The 27985-nt window shown below is 36.2% G+C and overlaps 1 protein-coding gene across 3 annotated transcripts in view; it reads left to right on the top strand.

Annotated features, from left to right (window-relative positions):
* The window catches only part of ANO3 (anoctamin 3), a 448326-nt gene that overhangs the window by 177146 nt on the left and 243195 nt on the right, over window positions 1-27985 (top strand). The window lies entirely within an intron of this gene.

Here is a 27985-nt window from a genome sequence, read left to right as displayed (position 1 = left end):
GTCTTGGCTATTATAAACAGTGCTGCGATGAACATTGGGGTACACGTGTCTCTTTCCCTTCTGGTTTCCTCAGTGTGTATGCCCAGCAGTGGGGTTGCTGGATCATAAGGCAGTTCTATTTCCAGTTTTTTAAGGAATCTCCACACTGTTCTCCATAGTGGCTGTACTAGTATGAGTGATTTTAAGAAGCACCCTCCCCAGAATTCTCTCAGAAATATAATTGAAGAACGTTGCAAAAATAGGAATTATAATTATTGAAATGGATGTGCCTTGGCCTTTTTTCATTTTATCTTAGTGTTCCCTGGATATTGTGTTTATTTACCTTTATTTATTTATTTTTTGCTTTCTGTCTTTGTTATATTAAACTTAATTTGTTGGTTTTCAACTTTCTCAGTGATTTAGAAAGCACGTACTCTGTTTTAAATTCTGATTGTCTGGTGGCCTCTGCCTTGTATATAATAAGTATTACATCATTTACACCCTTCCCCCCTTCATTGTCTTGATTACACTTGCCCATCCAAGAAGTTTTTCTATAAATTTGGAAACTATCCCAGTGTTGAAATTTCTTCATAATTAAACACAGCCACCCTCCTCACTGTTTTGAGCATAATCACAATGAATTCTAATTTTCTGTTTATTTACTGCCACTAGCACCCACTAATAAACTGTAATCTGTTAAGAACATGTTCTTACTAATTTTTATCACCAAAGTTGAAATCCTCACCTAACAACAGTAGATATTCGTTTTTATTTTGTTTTTGAAAAATTGGCATGCAAAAATGAGGAAATGTAAACCTCATTTAAAATATTTTATTTATTTTTCCTTTTAACTGTAAAACATATTTTGCTGAAAAAAATGATTCAGAATGCAAATAGAGATTTATTCAAAGCTGCACTAATTGGGAGGTATTGCTAAGACAACAGTTGCTGATTCCTTGTTAAACGTTTTTAGATTAAAGTAAAGTGAAAAGGACAATGTGAAAATGAAGGATAGTGAAAAAAGACTTAAAAAGAGAGCAATGGCTTATTTTACCCCTTTGTACTCCCCAGGACCTTTCCCAGGAACAACCTTTCTTTTAGTTCTTAATATTCTTTATTCTGGCATTTTCCTCTGTATTTCTAAATTATATACTTATGATGCACTTTATTATTTGTTAAATTTAGATACAGTCTATTGATTTCCTCTCAAATTGCTTGTAATTTAACTTTTCATACTACCACTGCATCACCACCACAATCCCTCTTCCTTTACTTTCCCAGTAAAGTTTATCAATTTTGATTAAATCACTAGTTAATAAATATATTATTATCATATTATAATATTTTAGTGCTTTGTCAAGTGATAGTCAAATAGTATACTGATTAATTCCCTTTTTATGAGTTCTTTTTTTCTTGAATAACTCATTTTTCATTTGCTTTATTTTTATTAACTCTTCCATAATTTCTTAAGTGTTCAAAAATAATTTATTAAAGGCGTAGCAATTATTTTTCCTTGTACTCAAACATAGATGATTGTAATTTTTTTTTTCTTCCCTCTTGAAGATGCTACTCCATCTTACCTGTCTCCTCCTACTCCAGACTTCAAGATTGTTGCAGAGCTGTTGTCCTGGAACTTCTCTTTTCAGTGTTCTTGTTTTTATATCTCTTTTTGATTCCATGTCTTTCACTTTTTTGATTTGCTGTCTTATTTTACTAAGATATTCTCTAGTAACTTCCTAAGAAAGGATGTTTGAGGAGTTAATTGTTTGAGCCTTTGCATGTCATAAAATGTCTTTGTATCCCCCTACCTACAAAGTTGATGAACTGTTTAGCTAGATAATGAATTCTAAGATAGAAATTACTTCCTCACAAAACTTTTACAGAATTATATTGCTGCTCATTTTAACAGACATTTGCTTTCAAATAGCCTCACATCATTCTGGATCCAAATATGTTTTACAACTTTTAAATTTACTTGTTTATTTTTTTCTCTCCCAGTCTCTTGTTCCTCACAATACCAACTCTTCTAAAGGGTTAGGATCTTCTCTTTAACTTGGTATTCTGAAATCTCATAATGGCAAGCATTGGTTCTAATTATTCTTTATGCTGGTACTTATAAGTCCTTATTTTAATATATAAAACTGATGCCTGTTAATTCTGGGAGGCTTTCCTATATTATCTCTATAACACTTCTCTAAATTTTATCCATTTTTTTCTTAAGCTACTATAAGATAGATTTTGAAAATTGTGACTTCTCAAATTATCTTTTATTTTCTCCTATTTTCATCTATTTGTATTTTTTATTTTTGTTCCATTCTTCTATATATACTCTATATGTTTATACACACATATGCACATGTCTATATTAATACATTATGTGTGTGTATATATATATATATTTATGTGTGTGTGTGTGTGTGTACATTTATATATGTATGCTACAGCTACAGCTTCCTAGGTGGCTTAGTGGTAAAGAATCTGCCTGCCAATGCAGGAGGCACAGGTTTGATCCCTGGGTCAGGAAGAGCCTATGAAGTAGGAAATGGCAACTCACTCCAGTACTCTTGCCTGGCAAATTCCGTGGAGGAGGAGCCTGGTGGGCTACAGTCCATGGAGTCGCAAAGTGTTGGACATGACTAAGTGAGGAGTACAGTGCAGTACCTGCTACACGCATTTATTTTTTTATTTTAAAAGCCTTGAAGTATATTTGGCATATTATAAACTGCATGTAATTAAGTATACAGTTTTATAGTTTTTGACTATGTACACACCAATGAAACCAAACTATATTCAATATAATATTGTTTATTTCTGAAATTTTCCACGTAGCACTCCTTTCCTCACCTACCTGTCCCCCTTGCCCCCAGACTATAACCAGCATACTCTCTGACACTGTAGATTGCTTTTGCATTTTCTGGAATTTTATGTAAGTGCCATAATTTTATATAAATGGTATATATTTTATCTTTTTGTTTACTCAATGTAATTATTTTATCAGTTCAGTTCAGTTGCTCGGTCATGTCCGACTCTTTGCGACCCCATGGATTGCAGCACAGCAGTCTTCCCTGTCCATCACCAGCTCCCAGAGGTTGCTCAAATTCATGTCCATCAAGTCGGTGATGCCATCCAACCATCTCATCTGCTGTCACCTTCTCCTCTTGCCTTCAATCTTTCCTAGCATCAAGGTCTTTTCCAATGAGTCAATTCTTTGCATCAGGTGGCCAAAGTATTGGAGTTTCAGCTTCAGCATCAGTCCTTCCAATGAATATTTAGGACTGATTTCCTTCAGGATGGACTAGTTGCAGTCCAAAGGACTCTCAAGAGTCTTCTCCAACACCACAGTTCAAAAGCATCGATTTTCTTCAGCACCCAGCTTTCTTTATAGTCCAACTCTCACATCCATACATGACTACTGGAAAAACCATAGCTTTGACTAGATGGACCTTTGTTGGTAAAATAATGTCTCTGCTTTTTAATTATTTTATATTCATTTGTATTATGTATATCCGTAGCTCATTTCTTTTATTGCTGATTAGCATTTGATTATATTGATTATAAGGTGTTATTTCCTATTGCTGCTATAATGAATTACTGGAAATTGATTGACTTAAACTTACAACTTTCATTTTTGGAGGTCACAGTCCAAAATGAATTTCACCAAGATAAAGTCAAATTGTTGGCAGAACTAGTTTGTTTTGGAGACTCTAAGGGGAGAATGCCTTTCCTTGCCTTTTGAGCTTCTAGAGACTGCCTGTTTCTCCCCCCTGTTGCCTCTTCCCCCATTTTCAAGGTATGAAGTTATAGTCCTGGCTTCTGTCACCACACGGTCTTATCTTCTTAGTCAAATTTTGGTCCTCCCCCAGTTTATAAGGACATTTGGGATTATATTTACAACTCACGCAAGTAATCCAGGAGAATTTCCTTACCTGAAAATCTTTAACTTTATCACAACTGCAGAGTCCTTTCTGCCCTATAAGGTCACATTCACAGGTTAACGGGAAGAGGACTTGGATTATTCAATCACATATAGATATACTGAAAGTAATTTATCCACTCACCTGGTGATGGTCATTTGAGTTGTTTCCAGTTCGATTTGATGGTTATTACAATAAAGGGACTATGAACATTGAGTGAATGTTTTTGTGTGTAGATATATTTTTTCACTTCTCTCAAATATCCAGGAGTCAAATGGCTAGATCGTCCTGTAGATATAGTTTTAACTTTTTAAGAAACAGACTGTTTCTCAACATGGTTCTGTCATTTTATATTTCTACTTTAGCACTATGTAAGAGTTCTAATTCCTTTATTAATTCCCCAGCACTTCTTAATTTTAGCCATTCTAACAGGTGCTTAGTAGCGGTATGCCATGGTCATTTTTAAAAGACCTTGATGCTGGGAAAGATTGAGGGCAGGAGAAGGGAGTGAAAGAGGATGAGACCGTTGAACGGCGTCATCAACACAATGGACATGAGTTTGAGCAAACTCCAGGACATGGTGAAGGACAGGGAAGGGAAGACTGACATGCTGCAGTCCATGGAGTCACAAAGAGTAGGACATGACTTAGCGACTGAAGAACAACAGTGATTCATTATAGGGGCTTTCCAGGTGACACAGTGGTAAAGTGTTTGCTTGCCAATGTAGGAGACACAGATTCAGTCCCTGGGTCAGGAAGATCCCCTGCAGGAGGAAATGGTAACCCACTTCAGTATTCATGCCTGAAAAAAATCCCATGGATAAAATGAGCCTGGCAGGCTGCCATCCCATGGGGCCACAAAGATTTGGATACGACTGAGCACAAGCACGAACAGGAGCAGTAATTTATTATGTTGAGCATTTTTTCACATGCTTATTTTTTCTCCACGTATCTTCTTTAGTAATGCATCTTTCCATATCTTTTCCCCATTTAAAAAATTTGATTATTTGGGTTTTTTCACTTGGGATATTCATTATGTATTACATACATACTAATACTTTGTTCTAAGAAGTCAATGGCACCCCACTCCAGTACTCTTGCCTGGAAAATCCCATGGACGGAGGAGCCTGGTGGGCTGCAGTCCAGGGGGTTGCGAAGAGTCAGACACGACCGAGAGACTTCACTTTCACTTTTCACTTTCATGCATCGGAGGAGGAAATGGCAACCCACTCCAATATTCTTGCCTGGAGAATCCCAGGGACAGAGGAGCCTGTTAGGCTGCCGTCTATGGGGTCGCACAGAGTTGGACATGACTGAAGCGACTTAACAGCAGCAGCAGAGCGACTTCACTTTCACTTTTCACTTTCATGATTGGAGAAGGAAATGGCAACCCACTACAGTGTTCTTGCCTGGAGAATCCAGGAACAGAGGAGCCTGTTAGGCTGCTGTCTATGGGGTCGCACAGAGTCGGACACAACTGACATGACTTAGCAGCCGCAGCAGCAGCAGCAGCACTTTATTAGATATAAAATTTACTCCCAGACTATGGCTTGTCTTTTCATCCTCTTAATAGAATCTTTTGTTGAGGAAATGTTTTTAATTTTATGAAGTAGAATTTTTCAGTTTCTTTCTTTTATGGGTCACACTTTAGGTATCATATCTAAAATATGCTTGCCTAACTGGGTGTCATAAATGTTTCCTTTTATGTTTCTTTTTAGAAGTTTTTATAGTTTTAAGTAGTCATAACATTTGTTTCAATGATCTGTTTTGCATAAATATTTTATATGGTGTTCTATATGGATCAAAGTGTCTTTTTCATATGCATATCCAATTGTTCCAACATCATTTGTTGAAAATAGTGTCCTTTTTTCTCTGAATTGCTTTTGCAATTTGTCAAAAATCAGTTGTTCATATATGTGTGTGGATCTATTACTGAGCTATTTTCATTCCATTGTTCTGCTAGTCAGCCTTTACACCAGTTTCACACTGCCTTGATTACTGTAGCTTTATGATAAATGTTGAAATTCAGTTAACATTACTCATTTGTTGTTTTTTAATGTTCTTTTATCTATACTCTGTTACTTGCATTTTCATATGAAACTTAGAGTAAGTTTATTCATTTACACTTTATAAGACTGTTGGGATCTTGATTAAATCTATAGGCCAATTGGCAGAGAAATGGCATCATAATATTCTTTTGACTTACAAGATGGTATATCTTATATTTTTTATTCAATATTGTGTTTGTGTTTGGGGTTTGTTTTATATATATATACACACACACATTTAGTTTCTACAAATTTAGGAAAAAAAAATTGGCCAGTAGTTTTACCCCATTCTCTTTTGTAGTCTCCATTTACACATAAATTAGGTTACATGAAGTTGTCCCAAAACTCAGTTCTGCTCTCTCCGTTTAATTGTTTCTTCAAATTTTTTCCATTATGCCATGTTCAAATTCACTGCTTTATTTCTTCAGTAATTATTATTAATCTTATTCAATGCATATTTTTTTGTTTTATACAATTTTGGTTTTATTTCTAGAAGTTCAGTTTTTTTTTTTTTTTTTCAATTTCATGCTTCTACTCTGATCATGTGAAATAGAATTATAATAACCATTTAATGTCTTTATTTACTAACTCTGTTATGTGTGTCAGTTCTGGGTTAATTTTGATAAATATTCTTGTTACTATGTTTCAATTTTAACTTTTTTTTGAATGCCTAGTATATATATTTTTAATTAGAAACCAGACACTGTCAGTTTTACCTTGCTGAATGCTGGACATTTTTATATTTCTATAAATATCATTGAGCTTTTTTCTAGACGGCAGTTAAGTTACTTGAAACTACTTTGACCCTTTTGTATCTTGCTTTTAAGTTTTGTGAAGTGGGATCAGAGCTCAATCAAGGAATTTCTCACTATAGTGCAAGGCTTTTTGAATGTTGAGATTTTCTGGTCTAGTTAGTAGTTGGCACTAGCGGTAATGAACCCACCTGCCAATGCAGGAGACAAGAGATGTGGGTTTGATCCTTGGGTCAGGAAGATCCCAACCTGCCCTGTTGCCTGGAGAATCCCATGGACAGAGGAGCCTGGTGGGTTATAGTCCATGGGATGGAAAGAGTCAGACATGACTGAAGCAACTTAGCGCGCACACAGTCTAGCTCGTGGGCACAGGCACTGTCCCTGGAACGTATGAGTACTGCATACTGTAAACTCGAATTCTTTGGAGTGGAACCAGTTGCATATCTAGAGAAGTCCTGCATTGACATTGGTTTTGGTGGTGATTTTTTTTTTTTTGGATATAACACCAAAAACAAAGGCAACAAAAATGAAAATAAACTAATGAAACTAAAGAGTTCTGTTCAGCAAAGGAAACCATCAAAATAAAAAGGCAACCTACCACATGGACGAAAATGTTTCAAATCATTTATCTGATAAGGGGTTAATATTCAAAGTACATAAAGAACTCATACAATTCAATAGCAGGAAAAAAACCCAATCAAAAAATAAGCAGAAGATCTAAACAGACATTTTCCCAAGAAGACCATACAGATGACTGCTGCTGCTGCTGCTAAGTCACTTCAGTCGTGTCCAACTCTGTGCGACCCCACAGACGGCAGCCCACCAGGCTCCCCCGTCCCTGGGATTCTCCAGGCAAGAACACAGGAGTGGGTTGCCATTTCCTTCTCCAATGCATGAAAGTGAAAAGTGAAAGTGAAGTCGCTCAGTCGTGTCTGACTCTTAGCGACCCCCTGGACTGCAGCCCACCAGGCTCCTCCGTCCATGGGAGTTTCCAGGCAATACAGATGGCTAACAGGTCCTTAATAGGTATTCAACATCAGTAATCATCAGGGAACTGTTAATCAAAACCACAATAATTTATCACCTCATACTTGTCAGAGTGGCTATCGAAAAGATAAGAAATAACAGGTGTTCGCAAGATACGGAGAAAAAGGACCCTGTGCACTGCTGGAGGAATGTAGATTGGTGCAGACACTGTGGAAAACACTACGGAGGATCCTCAGCACATTAAAAATAGAACTATCACATGATCCAGCCATTTCACTTCTGGGTATTTATCTGAAGAAAATAAAAACACTAAATGGGAAACATATATACACTCCTGTGTTCATTGGAACGTTACTTACAGTAGCCAAGATACAGAAACAAGTTGAATGTCCATCAGTGGATAGACAGAAAATAATTCAGCTGTAAAAAAAAAAAAAAAAGAAATCTTGCTATTTGTGACAACATGGATATCCCTCAGGGACACTATGCTAATTGAAATGTCAGACAAAGAAAGACAAACACCAAATGATCTCACTTATATGTGGGATCTTAAAAAAAATGACCCAAGTTCATAGATGCAGAGAACAGATGGGTCGTTGCCAGAGGCAGAGGGGTGGGGAGGGTGAGCAGAATGGGTGAAGGGGGTTAAGAGGTAGAAACTTCCACTACTTACCTACCTTAATAAATAAGCCGTGAGGATGGAATGCATGACATAGTAACTAGTTAACAATAATGTATTATATATTTGAAAGTTGCTAAGAGAGTGCTTTTTAAAAGTTCTCATCACAAGAAATATTTTGTAGCTATGTCTAGTTACAGATGTGTATTAGTTTGTCATCATTTAACAGTACACACAAATACTTAATCATTACGTTGCACATCTAAACTGATATGTCAATTACTCCTCAGTTTAGAAAAAAAAAAGTTCTGCTTTAAGTGTGCAAATGCAACTTGACCCTTTTAAACTATTAAACTGTCCTATTAAACTTCAAACACAATATGTGATTACTTTTTATATTTGTTTTCCAGAAGCCAGGATAGGCCAGTTTAATATAATGTAAGAGCTGTTAAATCATATCAGAGGTCAGTGCTTATGGCCTAGGTAATGAAAAGCTGTTGTTCGAAATGAGAGGTATCCAGATTCTTACAAGTATTTTGTTAAGAGTTCCATCGTCTTGGGAAAAAGGCCCCTGGGTGCTTTTATAAGTGTTTTATATTTGCAGCAGTTTGGGGAATATTAGATTTATTTTTCATTTCAAATATCCAATGACATTTTATTGTTTGAGGCTTTGCTCTACATCACAGCGGAACAAAAAGAAACTGCACTTTAAAGAGATCTATTCTTTATTGTAATATTTGTAATAAAACATAATTGCATTTAACATGGAAATGTGACTTAACTGCCTTTTGTAATATAACTGATAATGTAATTGTAATGACTTAGTTGAACTCTTGTTTATGCTACTTCCTTATGAGTGCCATGGAAAAATAATAGAGAACATTTGCAATAAACATATTTATTTTGAAGGAAAACCAAAGGGATGGTAATTAGACTTATGGTGTCGGTTGCCAATTTTGGCGCTTGCTACCCTGTTGATTTAGAAGGTAATATTTCTGAAATTACTTTTCTACGTTGTGCGTGTCCCAAATAGCACATGCACAGTACTTGCAAAACCACTAGTAAGCATTCATGTTTAGTCCTTTGGCACTCTGGTTCTTTTTGCAATAGCTTCTTATTTAAGATTTTCATCTCTTCATGGTAGGCAGTTGCCTGCTGACTCTGCTTCTGGGTAGTGAACCCTGTTCCAGGTTTTTGAAAAATACCCTTTTATCCCCTCCTTCCACACATCTCCATTAGGATTTAGCTGAACAATTGTCAATTATTTTAGTGACTGATTCACAGATTGAGGAAAATTATTGGAACCATCCATTACTGTCTCCAATTACCATTTCACCACCAAATAGGAGTTTTTAATATGAGAATCACACTTAAATGTGCAGCTTCTCTCACTGAGCCTATGACAGAAATTCTTCATTGACTGTGGGCCATGGAACTTGAGTAAAATCACTGTCTTACTATTTTCATGATGGTGTATCAAGTAGCCACAATCAATCATTAAAAATCATCTTGCCATATTTGTTTTGAAACAAAATAATGATAAATATGTTGTGTTTCTAATGTATGTTAAATAGTCTCTCTGGAGTTGTGTATTTATTATCTCTAATTCTCACAACTGTACAGGGTGGATTATGATTTTCCATCACTCAGTTATAGAAATTAAAATTCTAAAAAAAAAAGAAATTAAAGTTCTGAATGTTTAAGCAGCAAGTTCAGATTGTTTTTTATGAAGTCTAATAGAGCAGCTCTACCTGACCCTGAAATCCCTCTCACTCCAGTAAGCAAACCAGTTTATCTTAAAGGAATGACTGATGGCAAGCAGAGCCTACAGATTTTTGAGCAGATGGCTTTGTGGCAGTTATGAAATTGTGCTGGCTCAGGCTGACCCTAAAATGCATGAGCAAATTGTGCTTTTGGTGTTTGGATTATCAGTCCATCTCCTAAATTAATTTGATTTTTAGAGGAAGGAGTTACCTTCCTTTGAATTCCAGAATAATGTTATACTTTTTTCCTAGTATTCATTAAGGAAATATTAACAGATTATTTTATATATTGTTAGTGGTTACATTTCTGAATTACTTGCATAATTTTGTTTGTCAGTCTCTTCCATAAAAGAAAGTGTCATATGCATCAGCTTTATAATTTTATTCTTAGCATTAATGGTGTTTCACATGTAGGATATGTTTAAGAAAAGAAATTAATTAAAAAAAAAAACATAAAAAAAAGAAAATACATGGTGTAGAATCTTTCCTCTAAGTTCTTACAGCTCAGTTGGTGGACTAAAATATGCTTGTATCATTCAAGAACAAGTGATAACTGGAATTTGTTCAACAGTCAGTAGTGCAGTTTCTTGATGGACTGGCATAGTTAGGAATGTCATCATTCCCATTAAATTTAAATTTGTCAATATCTTAGTGTTCTCCCATCATCTGGGTGAGGAAGCCATGATGTATAGAGATTAAAAACCTTCCCATAAATCATCCTCTTAGTTTATAGGAAAACACAAACTTATCAGGTAATCCATGTACAAATCTTAATTAATTGAGGGCATTTTAGAATATATATTAGTTAGCATTCTGTTTAGTGCTGCCATAACAGCACAGACTGGGTGCCTTTAACAACAAAAATTGATGTATCATCATTATTATTATTTTTTGGAGGCTGTAAGTCCAAGATCAACATGTCCCTGGTTCAGTTCCTCCTGAAGCCCTCCTCTTTGTCTTGTGAGTGGCCATCTTCTTGCTGTATTGTCACATGGTCTCTTTCTCCATGTCTAGGCATCCTTAGGGTCTCTTCCTCTTATAAGGACATTTATTGAATTAGATTCTGATGCATATGATCTAATTTAACTTGATTGCCGCTTTAAAGGCCCTATTTCCAAAGATTCCTCTTATAAGGACATTTATTGAATTAGATTCTGATGCATATGATCTAATTTAACTTTAATTGCCCCTTTAAAGGCCCTATTTCCAAAGATAGTCATATTGAGGTTTAGGACTTCCTAGGTGACTCTTAGGCAATACAGTGCAGTGCATGTGAGAGTCAAGTCTGTGCTTGCTGAATTTATGACTTTGTGTTGTTTTCATATTCTTGAGACACACTACGCATTTATTTCCTTCAATTCTCCTGTTGGCTTCAGTTCTTACTGACAGTTATATTTTCTATGTTTGCTTCACATTCTCTAATATACATTACAGAAAGAAGGAGAGTAAGGCAATTGGCCTAATCCAGCTCTCAAAAGAAGATGATACCATAGATCTGAGAAGAAAGGAGATTGTCTTTTCAAGATTCAAGTGCCTACTTTTGGTACATTTGTCCTGATCAGGACAGTCCTTTTTAAAGGAGTGGCTCACATAGCTCCAAGGTCCTGGGTGCTATTCTAGATCCAACAAGCTGAAAAGAAATTTTAATTTCTTTTCTTTAATTTTAAATATATGCATTTACAATTACAAATTTATATTTAATATAATTTACAAATGATATTAATTTGTAATGTTACTTAGAAGAAGTATGCTCGTGGAAACTGCAGTAATTAATCTCTGCAGCGTGTGTGAACGTACTCAGTTGTGTCCAACTCTTTGTGACTCCATGGGCTATAGTCCACCAGCCTCTTCTGTCCATGGAATATTCCAGGTGAGAATACTGGACTGAGTTGCTATTTCCTACTCCAGGGGATCTTCCCAACCCAGAGATCAAACCCGCGTCTCCTGCATCAGCAAGCCGATTCTTTACCAGTGGGCCACCTGGGAAGTCAATCTTTGCAGTGCATGAATTTTAATCATATCCATTTGTGTAGTTTCAACTGATCGTAGATGCTGCTGTCTCATGTAGACTCACATAGCTCCAGGGTTCTGGCTACTATTCCAGATCCTACAAGCTTAAAAGAAGAAATTTTAATTTCTTCTTCCCCAAAGAAGAAATGAATCCTATTAAGAAATTAATCCTATCTCTGCATGTCTGGCCTCTGTAGATCCAACCTCTGTTCATCCAGAAGCACAGAGGTTGGATCTACCCTTCAGGTTTGATAACCCTACTGGTTCAGCAACACAAAATATTGCTAATATTTCCAGCAGTTTCCTAAGTGACTTTAAAACATCATTGCCTTTGGTTCAAAAAGGCCTGTCTCTCTTAATATTTCTTGTTCATGCCTGCAAGGCCATCATTTAGAGAGAGCATAGTCATTATATTGATGATCTTTCTGGTTGAGATCCTGAATTCTGTAAATATTAAAGTCCACCTGAGTGGACAACAAATGTTGGTGACAAAGAACTGTTGCCCAGAAGTGCTGAGAGTACTCCCTCTGCCTTATCGCTGTGAATGCAAATACTAGTGAAAGATAGCTCTGTGTGTTTTAAAGAGTGAGCCTTGAGAATCTATGTGCTTCGACCTTTCTAAAATAATTAAAGGTTAAATCTAATATCAGTTCTGAATTATCTCTGCATCAGTTTATATCAAGAATCTCAATATAAATGAATCTAATTTAAAACTATACACATTCTGGAAATGCAACTGGCAAAGTTACGTTTTCTTTATTCTTTAGTGGAGCATACTTTTTAATATGATAACTTAGGGTTCAAAAAAGCACAAAGTCTATAATTATGGCATAGCTAATTTAAAGCTCAACCAATTTACAGGGTCCACATTCACAGAAGTGCTGAGAGTACTCTCTCTGCCTTATCATTATGAATAAAATAAGGCCTCATTTATTTTTATATTCTAAATTGGGTAAGTAATATATATCTTTTCAAATGACATGAATGTGTGTATGTGTGTTGCAAGTGTGGAGGGCTTTTCTGGTGGCTCAGACAGTAAAGAATCTCTTTGTAATGTGGAAGACCTGGGTTCAATCCCTGGGTTGTGAAGATCCCCTGGAGGAGGGCATGACAATCCACTCTAGTATTCTTGCCTGGACAATCCCCTTGGACAGAGGAGCCTGGAAGGCTACAGTCCATGAAGTCCCAAAGAGTCAGACACAACTCAGCGACTAAGCACAGCACATGGAGTGAGAATAAAGGAGTGGCTGAATTCTGAATAAGAATTCTGAAGAAGCTGAATTCTGACATACTTAGATTTTAGAAGGGAATCTAGGAAATCTTTCAAATCTGGCCTATCTGGAAACATTTGAATGTCACATAAACTATAACATTTATGTTTGATATTTTTTAGTTCTTAATTTCCTTCTTCACTTCTTCCACTTCCTTCTCCTCCTTTTTTATTTTCCAGTCGGAGAGCTCTGAGGCTATCAGGTAAACCTAAAGCTGATTTTTGAATACTTTATGATTTTCAAAATGGGAAGCAACAGCACATTGCCAATGACCAACTCTTTTGTTTTTACTTTTGTTATAGTACTCTTGGAAACTTTTAGTATACTCCTTCAATTTTAGCACTTATTTTCAACATGGCCTGATTTTAATGATTCCAAATGATGTGTCTAACACAGTCTCTCTAATCTTCATCCTCATGTTCTCTAATCTATCCCTCTATAAGGAAAGGTTCTTTTTCTGTTTTTTCTTCAAAGAGTATTGACTACTTTCTGGTTTACTGTTATTTTCTAAATTAAAACCCTCTGTTTGGTGTATTATTGAACCATCATGTGGGACTTATCCTTGGATATTCAAATCAATTTCAGGTTTTGAACACCATCAGTGCCACTTCCTGTACCCTGCTGATTGCCTAAAGAGAGGATGAAATTGAGCAGGTTAATGCCTTCTCATCTTTTCTCTCCCTCTGTATACTCAGACTACTCTTTGATGTGAAGATTCAGTCTGTTCTTGGATGAAAATTAAACTGACCTATTTAGAACAGCATATGCACTAGAAATGATTAACCCCCTTAAAAATGGATTGTTAGCCTGTTTATGCTCTTATGATGAAAAGTCAGACCTGGATAAATGAAATTAAATAAATATTCTTTTTAAAAAAGAAGTTGCACATTTATAAAACATGGATGTATTTTGCTTTTAATTCAAGGGTAAATCTTTAAGTAACAGTACTTTTTATACTATTTCAATTACTTTTTTATAAACAAACACACTGATTGACCTTATATAATGAGCTGGACATTGATCTAAATCCTACAATAAACAAAACAGATAAAATTTTTGATTTTTAGCGAGGTAATATTTTGTTGGTAGAGAGAGACAATATAAGAAGTAATATATCTGCATAATGTGTCAGACAAACGGGGCTTCCCACTTGGCATGAAGTGGTAAAGAACCCAATGCAGGAGACATAAGAGATGCAGGTTCAATCTCTGGGTTGGGAAGATCCCCTGGAGGAGGACATGGCAACTCATTCCAGTACTCTTGCCTGGAGAATCCCATGGACAGAGGAGCCTGGTGAACTACAGTCCATGGGGTCACAAAGGGTCAGACACGACTGAAGCGACTTAGCATGCATACATGCATCGGACAAATGGTGACTGGTACCAAAGACATAAAATTAGAGCAGGAAAAGGGCCATAAATTGGCAGAGTAATAGTTGAGATTTTAGATAGATTGGCTAGTTCACTGTGAATGTTTATATTCATGTAATAAATACTGTTTTTTATATGTATCATTTTATGGAAATAAGAGCAGTGCATGCTTATTATGGACTATTTAGTAAAATGTAAAAAATATAAATGGACTAATGATATAATCCATCCCATCACCCTGTTTTGTTATCCTTAACCATTTGGAATTATTCATGCAGTATTAACTTTATACCATTTGGAATTATTCATGCAGTATTAACTTTATATTAACTGTCTCATCCCCCTTTACAATTCTAAGCAGCCATGTCTGTCTTATTCATTGGCAGACAGAATAGGACCTGACACTTAGTAGGGTCATAATGAATGCTTTTTGACCAAAAGAATAATTTGGCTGCTATATAAAGCTGATAAAGCCTCATTCCTAAATCACCTCCACTTCAACCCTCCATTCTTGTGTCTGATACAGAATATTGCCAGCAGTGTCCAAAGAATAACTTGTCAGAAGCTTTACTTATAAGGGAAGTCTATTTACTTATAAGGCAGGTCTATTTCCCAAAGAAGGTGATTGTCAGCTATGATTTAGAAGTTAATGTTAATCTCCAGTAGAATGGAGAATAGGTATTTTATTTTTATAAATAAACATAAAATGGATCTATGTATAAAACACTTTTTAAAAACTTCTTGGTAGCAGGAGAAATCATGTTGTATTCTTTGTTTCTCAAACTGGGTTTTTTACTAATGATAGATTCATTCTATATTATTATAATGTTCACATTCTAGACAATTTGGGTAATAATTTAGCCCACATATACGTATATACATACATACATATTCAGTCTGTATTTAATTCAGTTCAGTCGCTCAGTCGTGTCTGACTCTTTGTGACCCCATGGGCTGCAGCATGCCAGGCGTCCCTGTTCATCACCAACTCCCAGAGTCCACCCAAACTCATGTATTGAGCCAGTGATGCCATCCAACCATCTCATTTTCTGTCGTCCCCTTCTCCTCCTGCCTTCAACCTTTCAATCTTTCTTTTCAATCTTTCCCAGCATCAGGGTCTTTTCAAATGAGTCAGCCCTTTGCATCAGCTGGCCAAAGTATGGGAGTTTCAGCTTCAGAATCAGTCCTTCCAATGAACACCCAGGACTGATTTCCTTTAGGATGGACTGGTTGGATCTTCTTGCAGTCCAAGGAACTCTCAAGAGTCTTCTCCAGCACCACAGTTCAAAAGCATCAATTCTTCGGCATTCAGCTTTCTTTATAGTCCAATTCTCACATCTATACATGACTACTGGAAAAACCATAGCTTTGACTAGATGGACCTTTGGCAAAGTAATGTCTCTGCTTTTTAATATGCTGTCTAGGTTGGTCATAACTTTCCTTCCAAGGAGTAAGCGTCTTTTAATTTCATGGCTGCAGTCACCATCTGCAGTGATTTTAGAGCCCCCCAAAATAAAGTCAGCCACTGTTTCCACTGTTTCCCCATCTATTTGCCATGAAGTGATGGGACCGGATGCCATGATCTTAGTTTTCTGAATGTTGAGCTTTAAGCCAACTTTTTCACTCTCCTCTTTCTCTTTCATCAAGAGGCTCTTCAGTTCTTCTTCACTTTCTGCTGTAAGGGTGGTGTCCTCTGCATATCTGAGGTTATTGATACTTTTCCCAGCAATCTTGATTCCAGCTTGTGCTTCTTCCAGCCTAGTGTTTCTCATGATGTACTCTGCATATAAGTTAAATAAGCAGGGTGACAATATACAACCTTGATGTACTCTTTTTCCTATTTGGAACCAGTCTGTTGTTCCATGTCCAGTTCTAACTGTTGCTTCCTGACCTGCATACAAATTTCTCAAGAGGCAGGTCAGGTGGTCTGGTATTCAATCTGTATAGTGTATTCAATTTGTACGGAGAGTTCTGAGCTTAGCAGTTTTATTAGAAGTCCATAAGTAAGTTGCTCAAAGAAGGTTAAAATCATAAAATATGTCATAAAATATTTTCAAAATTAGAAGTTCCAAGAAAGTAATTTGGAAACTACTGATATAATAATAATAGTATCCATATAGTGAATATAGGGCCTTATAGTTTTCAAAGCAGTGGTCTCTTCATAATTCATAGCCAAACTGACATCCTCAAAATCCAGTTTGCTGGGATTTCCTGAAATTAGAATGTAATTGGCAAGAACAAACTAACACGCTAGACTTGGCTCCTCTACTCTTCTTTTCTCCTCCCTCAACCACCTACTCTGCTAGTCTCTCAGATAAAAAGAAGTATGAACTCCCACCTCATAAAACTCAATAAAAATGGATGTTATTTTTTAAAGAAGAAACAGTTATAGAAGCAAGCTGGTTTCCCCCAAATGCTCCTCTGCTGTGGAGTTAGTCATCACGTCTCAGAAATTACATAAATATTCTCCCAAAGCCCACTTCTCTCTGGTAGCAAGGTTCTAGCATTTATGAACCTAGCCTTGTAAACCCCAGTTTCTGCCTCCTTGATGATTCTCCAAGGTAATGCAATAATTGCACTGCTTATATAATTAAAAGTACGTGTTACCCAAGCTGAGAGATTGCCCTCTTTAGTTGTGAAAACATTGGCGTTATTTGAAAAGAAGTCAGAGAATTGCAGCAGCACCTGAGCCTATTATTGAGTCACAGGAGTTTGCCTACAATGGTGAATCCTCATAAAGAAGTTAGATCTATCCTAATGTGATAATCTTGGACTCTGAGTAAGCATATGCCTGATGTGAGGTATTTGTAAATATCACGTTACTGTGATATTCAGTACTAAATAGAAAAGAAATATTCCCTAACAGATAGATTGCAGCACTTTTACATGAGGTTTAGTCTATATCCACATTTTCCAAAATGTGGTCCTAGAAATTCTATCAAATATCCAAAGAAAAAGGAATTAGAAATCAAATGAGATAGGAATTTGTTTCTTAATAATATTTATTATCCTATCCCCTGGTTACCTCCAGGACAGGTATTAATAGTGAAAATTACTATGATGAAGACACATGCAAGTTAGTTTTACCGAGCTTTGGCCAAATATGTTTTAAACAAACTTGTTTTCAACCAGTATATGCTAACACACTATAAAAAATTCCACAAGACATACTGTGAGAACTTCTAACCAAAGAGTAGGTCATTAAAACTACATATTCTAGTCATATTTAATTTAGAATTTATTAATAGTTGTGAGAATTTTGACTTATTCCTACCTTTGTTGATATAGTTGCCTTATGGACATTTCACAGTCACGTCCTAGAGTGCTCCTGATAATTAAACTCAAGTTAGGATAAAGGATTTGCTGTTTTAGGAAATGATAGCAATTTATGTAAAGGGTTGCCCCATCCTAAATGAGTTTAGACTATTAAATTGTGACATCTAGCATGTCAAACAATATGTTTTCACAATTATTTTCAGGCTGCCTTTAGAGAATGACTACACTGGAAACAGAAGCATCCGAAAACAAGTACCGAGATTCAGCCTGAACTAGGAGAGATAAAGTACAATATTCAAATTACTTATTAAATATGTACATTAGCTAATATTTGCTTATGTCTAATACTATCAAAACTGGCAAGAATGTGGAAGAAGTAATAAGAACAACAATAGCTAATCCTCTTATAGCATATATTTGGTGTCAGGCATTGTTCTCGGTGCTTTATACATAATAGCAATTGATAATAGTTCCCCTCAGTTTTGGAATTTGGAAAAAAGCAGATAAGCAAATGAGTAGCTAACTTTAGACATGATAGGTGAAAAGCTGAGGGTACATGGAGAAGACAGCAAGACCCATTCCTATCAGACCCCAGAACAGCTCAGATATTGTAAGTATCAAGAACCTCCAAAAGGGCTACCTGAAGTAGAGCTTAGATAGAATTAACTGAAAATCCTTTAAAAAGTAGAGAGAACCCTAAAATGCATCCAAGTGCTCAAAGAACAGCTTCCAGTTTTCCTTCTTTTCCCTTTCTTCTGAAACCAGTTTTATCACTTAATTCCTCAACTCTATCCCTAACACATGCCAGATCTTTCTTTCTCTTTTCCTTTGCACTCTCTGTAATTTGGTTAAATCCAGTGCCCCAGTTCTCCTTATGGCTGTATTTAATCTACTGTATACTTTCATTGTTTTATATTTTATTAAATATATTTTCATAAGGTTTTTGCATTTCTCAAATCAGAGGTTTTATGAATAACCCTTTGTTCATCTTTTCAATTCTGTATTTTATTTTTAAACATTTTATCTTTAGTTACTTTATGTTCTGTATGTTGATATTTAAATATCTGAAATCCTGAAGGGCCTAAACCTATGTCTTTATTTTTCCTGGTTTTCATTAGTAGAGGTTCATTTTCTTGTTTGTTTGAGTGATCTTAATATGTTACATTTGCCAACTCTTAAATCATTTTAGTTGGTGGGAGTACTAGGGCTTAAACCAAGGATGCTTTTCTTCACAGAGAATTTGTGTGTTTTTTTTTTTTTTTTTTTGCTGGGAGCCAGGGGACAGTGTGTCTGGAATCATTTTTTTCTGATTTAACTGCTTGATCTTAATGTGAAAATTGCAAATTCAGCTCCTCACTTTGGAGAGGCCAAAGCTCTAGTCTCCTGGGTAACATAGGCTTTTACAAGCTTGCCACCAACTGCCTCTGTTCTGGTTTCAGATCATGATTCTTTTTTTGTTTAATTTTTGTTTGTTTTGTTATGCTGTCATTTTTGAGAGTTTCGTTACTTCCTACAGTCCAGGAAATACATCAAAATATATTTTAACCAGAATCAGGTAGTACTTTAACAAAAGAATCCTTAAAATGTCAAGTCTTTCATTATGAGAAAAGAGGAATATTTTATATATAATATTTTACTGTTTTTCCCAAAGTAACTATAAATCTCTTACGGATTACCCTAGTGTTGCATATCCTTATTGTCTTGGCTTTAGCACAGAATTTCATGCAAAAAAGTTGATTGTAAAGTGAACAACAAATGAATTAATAAAAGTCTATTTGAAATCTCTTTTCTTAACGATAGTCTTTCAGTTCAGATCAGTTGCTCAGTCGTGTCCGACTATTTGCAACCCCATGAATCGCAGCACGCCAGGCCTCCCTGTCCATCACCAACTCCCGGAGTTCACTCAGACTCACGTCCATTGAGTCAGTGATGCCATCCAGCCATCTCATCCTCTGTCGTCCCCTTCTCCTCCTGCCCCCAATCCCTCCCAGCATCAGAGTCTTTTCCAATGAGTCAACTCTTCGCATGAGGTGGACAAAGTACTGGAGTGTCAGCTTCAGCATCATTCTCTCCAAAGAAATCCCAGGGCTGATCTCCTTCAGAATGGACTGGTTGGATCTCCTTGCAGTCCGAGGGACTCTCAAGAGTCTTCTCCAACACCACAGTTCAAAAGCATCAATTCTTCGGCACTCAGCTTTCTTCACAGTCCAACTCTCACATCCATACATGACCATATGAAAAACCATAGCCTTGACTAGACGAACCTTTGTTGGCAAAGTAATGTCTCTGCTTTTGAATATGCTATCTAGGTTGAATATGCTATCTAGGTTGAATATGCTATCTAGGTTAAAGACAATAGTCTTTAACAAGTAATAACTAAATTTACTAAGCATTTTAAATATGACAAATTATGTTCTAAGTACATTGCATATAATATCTCACTTAAGCATCCATAATACATACCTGACTAGGTACAAATGACTTCCCTGGTGGTTCAGACTATAAAGAATTTGCCTGCAGTGGAGGAGAAAGATTCGATCTGTGTGTCAAGAAGTTCCCCAGGAGAAGAGAATGGCTACTCACTCCAATATTCTTGCCTGGAGAATTCCATGGACAGAGGAACCTGGAGGGCTACAATTCATGGGGTCTCAAAGAATTGACACAACTAAGCGACTAACACACATTTTACAGATTAGAAAGCAGACAGAGCTAAATGAATTGTTTAAAATTACACCTTACAAACCATCCCATAAGACCAATTTTTGATAAATACTAGTCATTGGACCACTTAAAGTCACTGCTAATGACCCACATTGAGAGAATGCCAGCATCTACCAGGTTGGGGGAGCAGTTAAGCATATATCAATCATCCTATCAATGAGTCAACAAACTTTACCCAAATAGAGTAATGTTGGGTATTCTGTACCATATTAGTACTTGAAAGAAATATTGGGGAGCATTTTGTACTTGAGAAAAACTAAAGTTCAAGGCAAGCCTAGAGGTGTTCATGTGTACAGAACACAAATTCAGTGCTTGTAAGTGAGACCTGCAGAATTTCTTCCTAGCCATGAATCCTTAGGCCAACTTTGCTTGATATATTAAATTAATTTATAAATACACATATTTTGATTTTTTTCTACTCCACTGTAATAAGACCAAGCCAGTGTATCTACAACTACTCCAAATATTTTTTTCCTTCTTTATTAGGAAAAAAAGTATAGTACTTTTTTATTTTGTGAAACAAAATAGTACAGTGAGGAATAACACGTGCTGAGACTGCCTGGGTTCAGATCCCACCTCTACCACTCATCCTGTGATTTTGGGCTAATAACTCAGTGCCTCAATTAACTCCTGAATATAACGTGGATACTAAAAGTTCCTGTGATGGATTCATTTTGATATTTGGCAAAACTAATACAATTATGTAAAGTTTAAAAATAAAATAAAATTTAAAAAAAATTTGAAAAAAAAATAAATAAAAGTTTCTATCTCAAAAAGACTTTATGATACTGATGAGTGAATAAAGCTAACTGAATCCATTAATGAATGATTCCAGGATCTGTCACGGAATGCACAATGTATGTGTTTTTAATTATATTTCTCCAATCTTAGTCAAGCTGGCCAGCCATGTGCAGACAGGCACTCTACAAATGGATAGGTATAATAGCATTCTTTATAATCTTAGGAACTTTGATTAACATTTGAAAAGATTTTTAATTCCTATGACAAGTCTTGCTTTATAATCATGAATATGTATTAAGTACCACATGTTTGCTAATTTTGTCTAAAAGTTGAATATCTCATTACATTTTATAGTGCTTTATCTTTTCATTATGCACACTGAAAAGGTATTATTTTTCATCTTGAATAAAAGACTAAGGAATATTGAAATTCTAATTCTGTATGTACTTTGCAAAATTTTAGAATTTAAAAGTTTATGGTAAACTTGATGTAGTTTTGAAATATTATAATTAAAAGTCTCAGTTCACCTCTGCTGCCTAACTCAAGAATGATGTACTGCGCTGTCTTAGGAAGTTCAGTGTGTGCCTAATGGTCTGAATTAAGAGCATGTATATAAATAATTAAAAGACGCTTACTCCTTGGAAGAAAAGTTATGACCGACCTAGATAGCATATTCAAAAGCAGAGACGTTACTTTGCCAACAAAGGTCCATCTAGTCAAGGCTATGGTTTTTCCTATGGTCATGTATGGATGTGAGAGTTGGACTGTGAAGAAAGCTGAGTGCCGAAGAATTGATGCTTTTGAACTGTGGTGTTGGAGAAGACTCTTGAGAGTCCCTTGGACTGCAAGGAGATCCAACCAGTCCATTCTGAAGGAGATCAGCCCTGGGATTTCTTTGGAGGGAATGATGCTAAAGCTGAAACTCCAGTACTTTGTCCACCTCATGCGAAGAGTTGACTCATTGGAAAAGACTCTGATGCTGGGAGGGATTGGGGGCAGGAGGAGAAGGGGACGACAGAGGATGAGATGGCTGGATGGCATCACTGACTCAATGGATGTGAGCCTGAGTGAACTCCGGGAGTTGGTGATAGACAGGGAGGCCTGGCCTGCTGCGATTCATGGGGTCGCAAATAGTCGGACATGACTGAGCGACTGAACTGAACTGAACTGAACTGATATAAATAAGAAGGTAATCAGTAATCAATAAACCACTCAGTGTCTTGCCTTCACATGGTTTTGTCTTTTATTAAGTTTCTTGAAACTGAAAGAATTTGTAGGATGTAATTTCGTCATTGGAAAGAGAATAGTATGCCAGATTCAGAATATCACCAGAAGAGGGTCTTTCAAGCTCCTGTTAGAGAAGCTTTATAGAAATACGCACTCAAATTAGATCTCAAGTATTTCTTTTGTATAATATGGATGTTAATGTCTCTCTTGGTACTTACAAAGGGAATTTTTTTCATATTTATATCCAGTGTAAATTATTTGTTGTTCAGTCTCTAAGTCGTGTCCTACTCTTTGCAACCCCATGGACTGTAGCACACCAGACTCCCCTGTCCTCCACTATCTCCTAGAGTTTGCTCAGATTCATGTTCACTGAGTCGGTGATGCTAACCTTCTCATCCTTTGATGTTTCCATCTCCTTTTGCCTTCATTCTTTCCCAACATCAAGGTCTTTTCCCAGCTCTTTGCATCAGGTAGCCAAAGTATTGGAGCTTCAGCTTTAGCATCAGTACTTCCAGTGAATATTCAGGGTTGATTTCCTTTAGGATTGACTGATTTGATCTCCTTGCCATCCAAGGGACTCTCAGTAGTCTTTTCCAGCAAATTTGTAAGCATAGATTATTTGGTGCTTAGTTTTCTTTATGGTCCAACTTTCATATCCATTTACAACTACTGGAAAAATCATAGCTTTGACTATATGGATGTTTGTCATCAAAGTGATGTCTCTGCTTTTTTTTTTAACTTTCAGCTTTTTATTTTGTATGGGAATATAGCCTATTAACAATGTTGTGATAATTTCAGGTGAACGGGGAAGGGACTCAGCCATATGTATACATGTATCCATTCTCCCCGAAACCTTACTCCCATCCAGGCTGGCACGTAACATTGAGCAGAGTTCCATGTGCTATACAATAGGTCCTTGTTGGTTATCCATTTTAAAGATAGCAGTGTGTACATGACCTTTTCAAAGTCCCTACCTATCCCTTCTACCTGGCAACCATAAGTTCCTCATCTAAGTTTGTGAGTTTCTTTCTGTTTTGTAAGCGAGTTCATTTATTTACAGATTCCACGTATAAGGGATGTCATATGCTATTTCTCTTTCTCTGTCTCACGTACTTCACTCAATATGATGTTCTCCATGTTGCTGCAAATGACATTATTTAATTCTTTGTAATGACTAATATTACACTGTATATATGTAACACAACCTCTTTATCCATTGTTGTCTCTGCTTTTTAATACCCTGTCTAGATATGTCATAGCTGTCCTTCCAAGGAACAAGCATCTTTTAATTTCATGACTGCAGTTACTGTCTTCAGTGATTTTGAATCCAGGAAGGTAAAATCTGTCACTGCTTCCACCTTTTCCCTTCTATAATGTGAATTATAAGTGGAAGAGAAAGACAGTGGTGAGAGACACATCTAGGAAGTTATTACAGTGAGGTAATAAAGGTGCTGATAAGAAAAGAGACATCCCAAGTTCTTCTGAAAAACTACCTTTATCTTGAATTTTGTAGAAACTGACATGTTGAGAGAGAGAGAAATTGAATTAATTGAAAAAAAGTTATGTGGTTTGTAGAGGATGAGATGATTGGATGGCATCACTGGCTTGATGGACATGAGTTTGAGCAAGCTCTGGGAGTTGGTGAAGGACAGGAAAGCCTGGAATGCTGCAGTCCATGGGGTCACAAAGAGTCAGACATGACTGAGTGACTGAACTGAACTGAATCATTATTTAAACTTTAAAATGATTTGATCATTTTGTCTTGGGCTCAAGCCTGAGCTCTATTACCTATTAGCTAAATAACCCTGGATAATGACTCTTCTTCATTCTTAAATAGAAATAATTAAACTCAGTCAAATGGATCTCTTTGCAATTTAAAAGTATGCAAAAATACTTTGTAAATTCTAAAACTAAATGGGTAAAATGAAGGAATCTGTTATTCATTTCTATCTTTTATGAATCATGAAAATTTTCCTGAGAACTACACAGAAAATATGTAAAATTTGTTTTCTTTACTGTTGGGTTTACTAAAGTGTTTCTTTGGATTTTTCTATAACATCATACAGAAGAACCCAAACAAACTTTTTGGCCAACTGAGTACTTTATCCATTCAGTTATTTCCTTAGATTAATTCCTAGGACTAAAATCATTCACAAGAATAAACATCACCATACCCTTGCTTAATTATTTTGGAGAGTGACTGGATCAGTTTTGAGGCCAGAAGTAGTATATAGTTTGACCTGTTCTCCTCAGTTTGTAGGGTATTTAGATATAGCTATTTTCATCATGTTACAGTGAAGAAATGTACATTAGCCTCAAGATCATCACAAGGACAAAGAAAGTTTCCAATAAGAAAACATTCAGTTTGTTCAGTTAGTTAGCCCAGATAAAAATATTGAAGACCAAAGCTAGAGAGATGTGGGCATTTGTCAGACAGACCTCAGCCTCAATCTTGAATATATGGCACACTAGAAAAGTCAGTGTACTTACTCTGAACCACAATTTCCTCATAAAAATGATGTCATAATTTATTTTTCTAAGAGTTATGATGAATAAAGTTTAGTATCACAGCATAGGCTTTAGAAGTTTGTCCCTGGCATTGCTGTTGCTATGTTGCTAAGTCACTTCAGTCATGTCGGACTCTGTGTGTCCCCATAGATGGCAGCCCACCAGGCTCCCCCGTTCCTGGGATTCTCCAGGCAAGAACACTGGAGTGGTTGCCATTTCCTTCTCCAATGCATGAAAGTAAAAGTGAAAGGGAAGTCGCTCAGTCGTGTCTGACTCTTAGCGACCCCATGGACCATTTTTTAGCCTGTTTGCCTTTTTGTACAAAAAAAAAAAAAAAAAGACATGAATTAAAGAAAAAATCAAAATACAAAAATAGCAAAGGATTTCAATGTCACTCTAAAAATGTATTTACTTCATAAAAACAGAGCTTGGGGAACACATGTATACCTGTGGCAAATTCATTTTGATATTTGGCAAAACTAATACAATTATGTAAAGTTTAAAAATAAAATAAAATTAAAAAAAATAAATTTGTAATAACTTAAAAAAAAAAAAAAAACACAGAGCTGAAGTTCTCTTATACAAAAAGAAAACATTCTGGATAGAATGCCAGCATGTTTCGTGTAACTTTTGAGAAGAGCCAAATAACTGATGCTTTTGAACTGTGGTGTTGAAGAAGACTCTTGAGAGTCCCTTGGACTGCAAGGAGATCCCACCAGTCCATCCTAAATGAAATCAGTCCTGAATATTCATTGGAAAGACTGATGCTGAAGCTGAAATGCCAATACTTTGGACACCTGATGTGAAGAACTGACTCATTGGAAAAGACCCTGATGCTGGGAAAGACTGAAGGCGGGAGAAGGGGGCCACAGGAGATGAGATGGTTGGATGGCATCACTGACTCAATGGACGTGAGTTTGAGTAAACTCTGGGAATTGGTTATGGACAGGGAGGCCTAGCGTGCTGCAGGCCATGGAGTCGCAGAGTCAGACACGACTGAGTGACTGAACTGAACTGAAGAGCAACAGCCAGGTATTTTGTGATCTTGTGTAACAAGACTTCATGCTTTTAATCACATTTTTCTATATTTTTCCAACTTCCTTGCTAAATTTTTGCTTCTGTAGCTTTTCTGTTACCAACTCCGGTGTGAAACGCAAAACAAAGTTTTCCAGCCTTATGAGACTTCAAAGAATTCATTTTTTCTTAATATATATATTTTCTTGAAATATAGAAAAAATGAATTCCTTGTCATCCATAACATGTGCACGTATACCACATCATTCTGCTTTACCCCCAAAATTGTATGTAGTTATCTTATGTTGTTAGGTTAATCATTTTCCCATTATGGCTTGCATTGCAAATAATTCATTTTTTACTGTATACTGCCAAATGTGTTCTTAGAAAAGCTGTATTTTACTCTTTCCCTGCTTTTTCTTATAAGCCAGCTTTATATAAGTTTTATCTTTTCCTATGGAACTTTACTTAAAAGAAGTGAGAATAAGCCTTTCTATGGAAGCATGCTTCTATGGAAGCATGCCCTAAGATAAGTAACTGAGTAACAGTTGAAAAGTATCTACTGTTTTACAAGCTGATTATAGGAACTGTCATCACATAGGCCTGAAATAATTGAGTCATTGGTTCCCTGTGCTGCACCGTGGCATTTGGCACACATTTTTTCTGTAACAGAGCAGGTAGTAGATACTTCAGGGTTTGCAGGCCACATGGTCTCCGATGAAACCTCTAAATTTTGACATAATAGCATGAACAAGCTGTAGTCAATATGTAAACAACTAGACAGGCTGTGTATCAATGAAGTTTGCTTTCAAAAATAATTAGCAAGTCAGTTTTGACCTGCAGAGCCTAGTTTACTGAATGGTACTCTAATTTGATCATTCATCCAGTTTCACGTGTTAAAGTCTGTTACTTCCAAACTTTAAGTGCTGTCCTTAAATAAATTCTGATTTGGCAATAACAGAAAATCTAATTCAGAACAGTTTAAACAACAAGGAACACATTTTCTCACATAACCAGCAATTCCAAAATTAGGGCTCCTTCAGGATTGTTTAATGCACCAATTTACTAGCTCAAGGCTGTCTGCAAGGACCAGGCTATACATCTGTGTGTCCTACCATCTTTAGAGTCTTATTCTCTAGTTATGTAGAAAGACAATATCACACTGTAAAAAAGAAAGAGTCAGAAAACTTGCCCATGTGCCCCCATTAACATATTTCCCTTCACTTTTCCATCAACATAAACTAGGCCACATGCTCAACTGTATGAAGATTACAGTTACAAGAAATACTATTACCATCATTGGCTTGGACTTCTCAGAATTTATGCCTCAGAATTGAGGATAGAGTCAACCTATATTGTGAATGCCTGAATAAAATCTGGGTCTCGATGACAGTAATGTGGGGGATGGAGTTTGGGTTAGAAACCCAGTAAGTGTAAAAAACATACTTAAGGTTTCTTGTGAACTGTTGATATTTCCTTTGGGCAATATCTTGAAAGAGTAATTAATTCATCAAACAGTAGGCATATTCTTACCATTCATGCTTCCATTTTTTTCCCCAAAAGGTTAAAAGAATGCACTTGGAGAGTAAGACTAGATTAGTTATACAGCAATCCTTCTAATAGTTCTACTCAGTAATCTTTTTTTAAATCTTATATGGGAAGATTAATCTTATTTTATACTCATTATTGGAAATCCCAAATGGATAAAAAGTAGAGGGAATCATATAATAAATGCCAATGTACATGCAATCAGCTTAAACATTATCAACTACTGGCCCAACATGTT

Source organism: Bos indicus x Bos taurus, chromosome 15 (assembly GCF_003369695.1).
Source record: "Bos indicus x Bos taurus breed Angus x Brahman F1 hybrid chromosome 15, Bos_hybrid_MaternalHap_v2.0, whole genome shotgun sequence".
Taxonomy (NCBI): Eukaryota; Metazoa; Chordata; class Mammalia; order Artiodactyla; family Bovidae; genus Bos; species Bos indicus x Bos taurus.
Note: the sequence above shows the minus strand (reverse complement) of the source record. Positions and strands in the feature narration are given on the sequence as shown.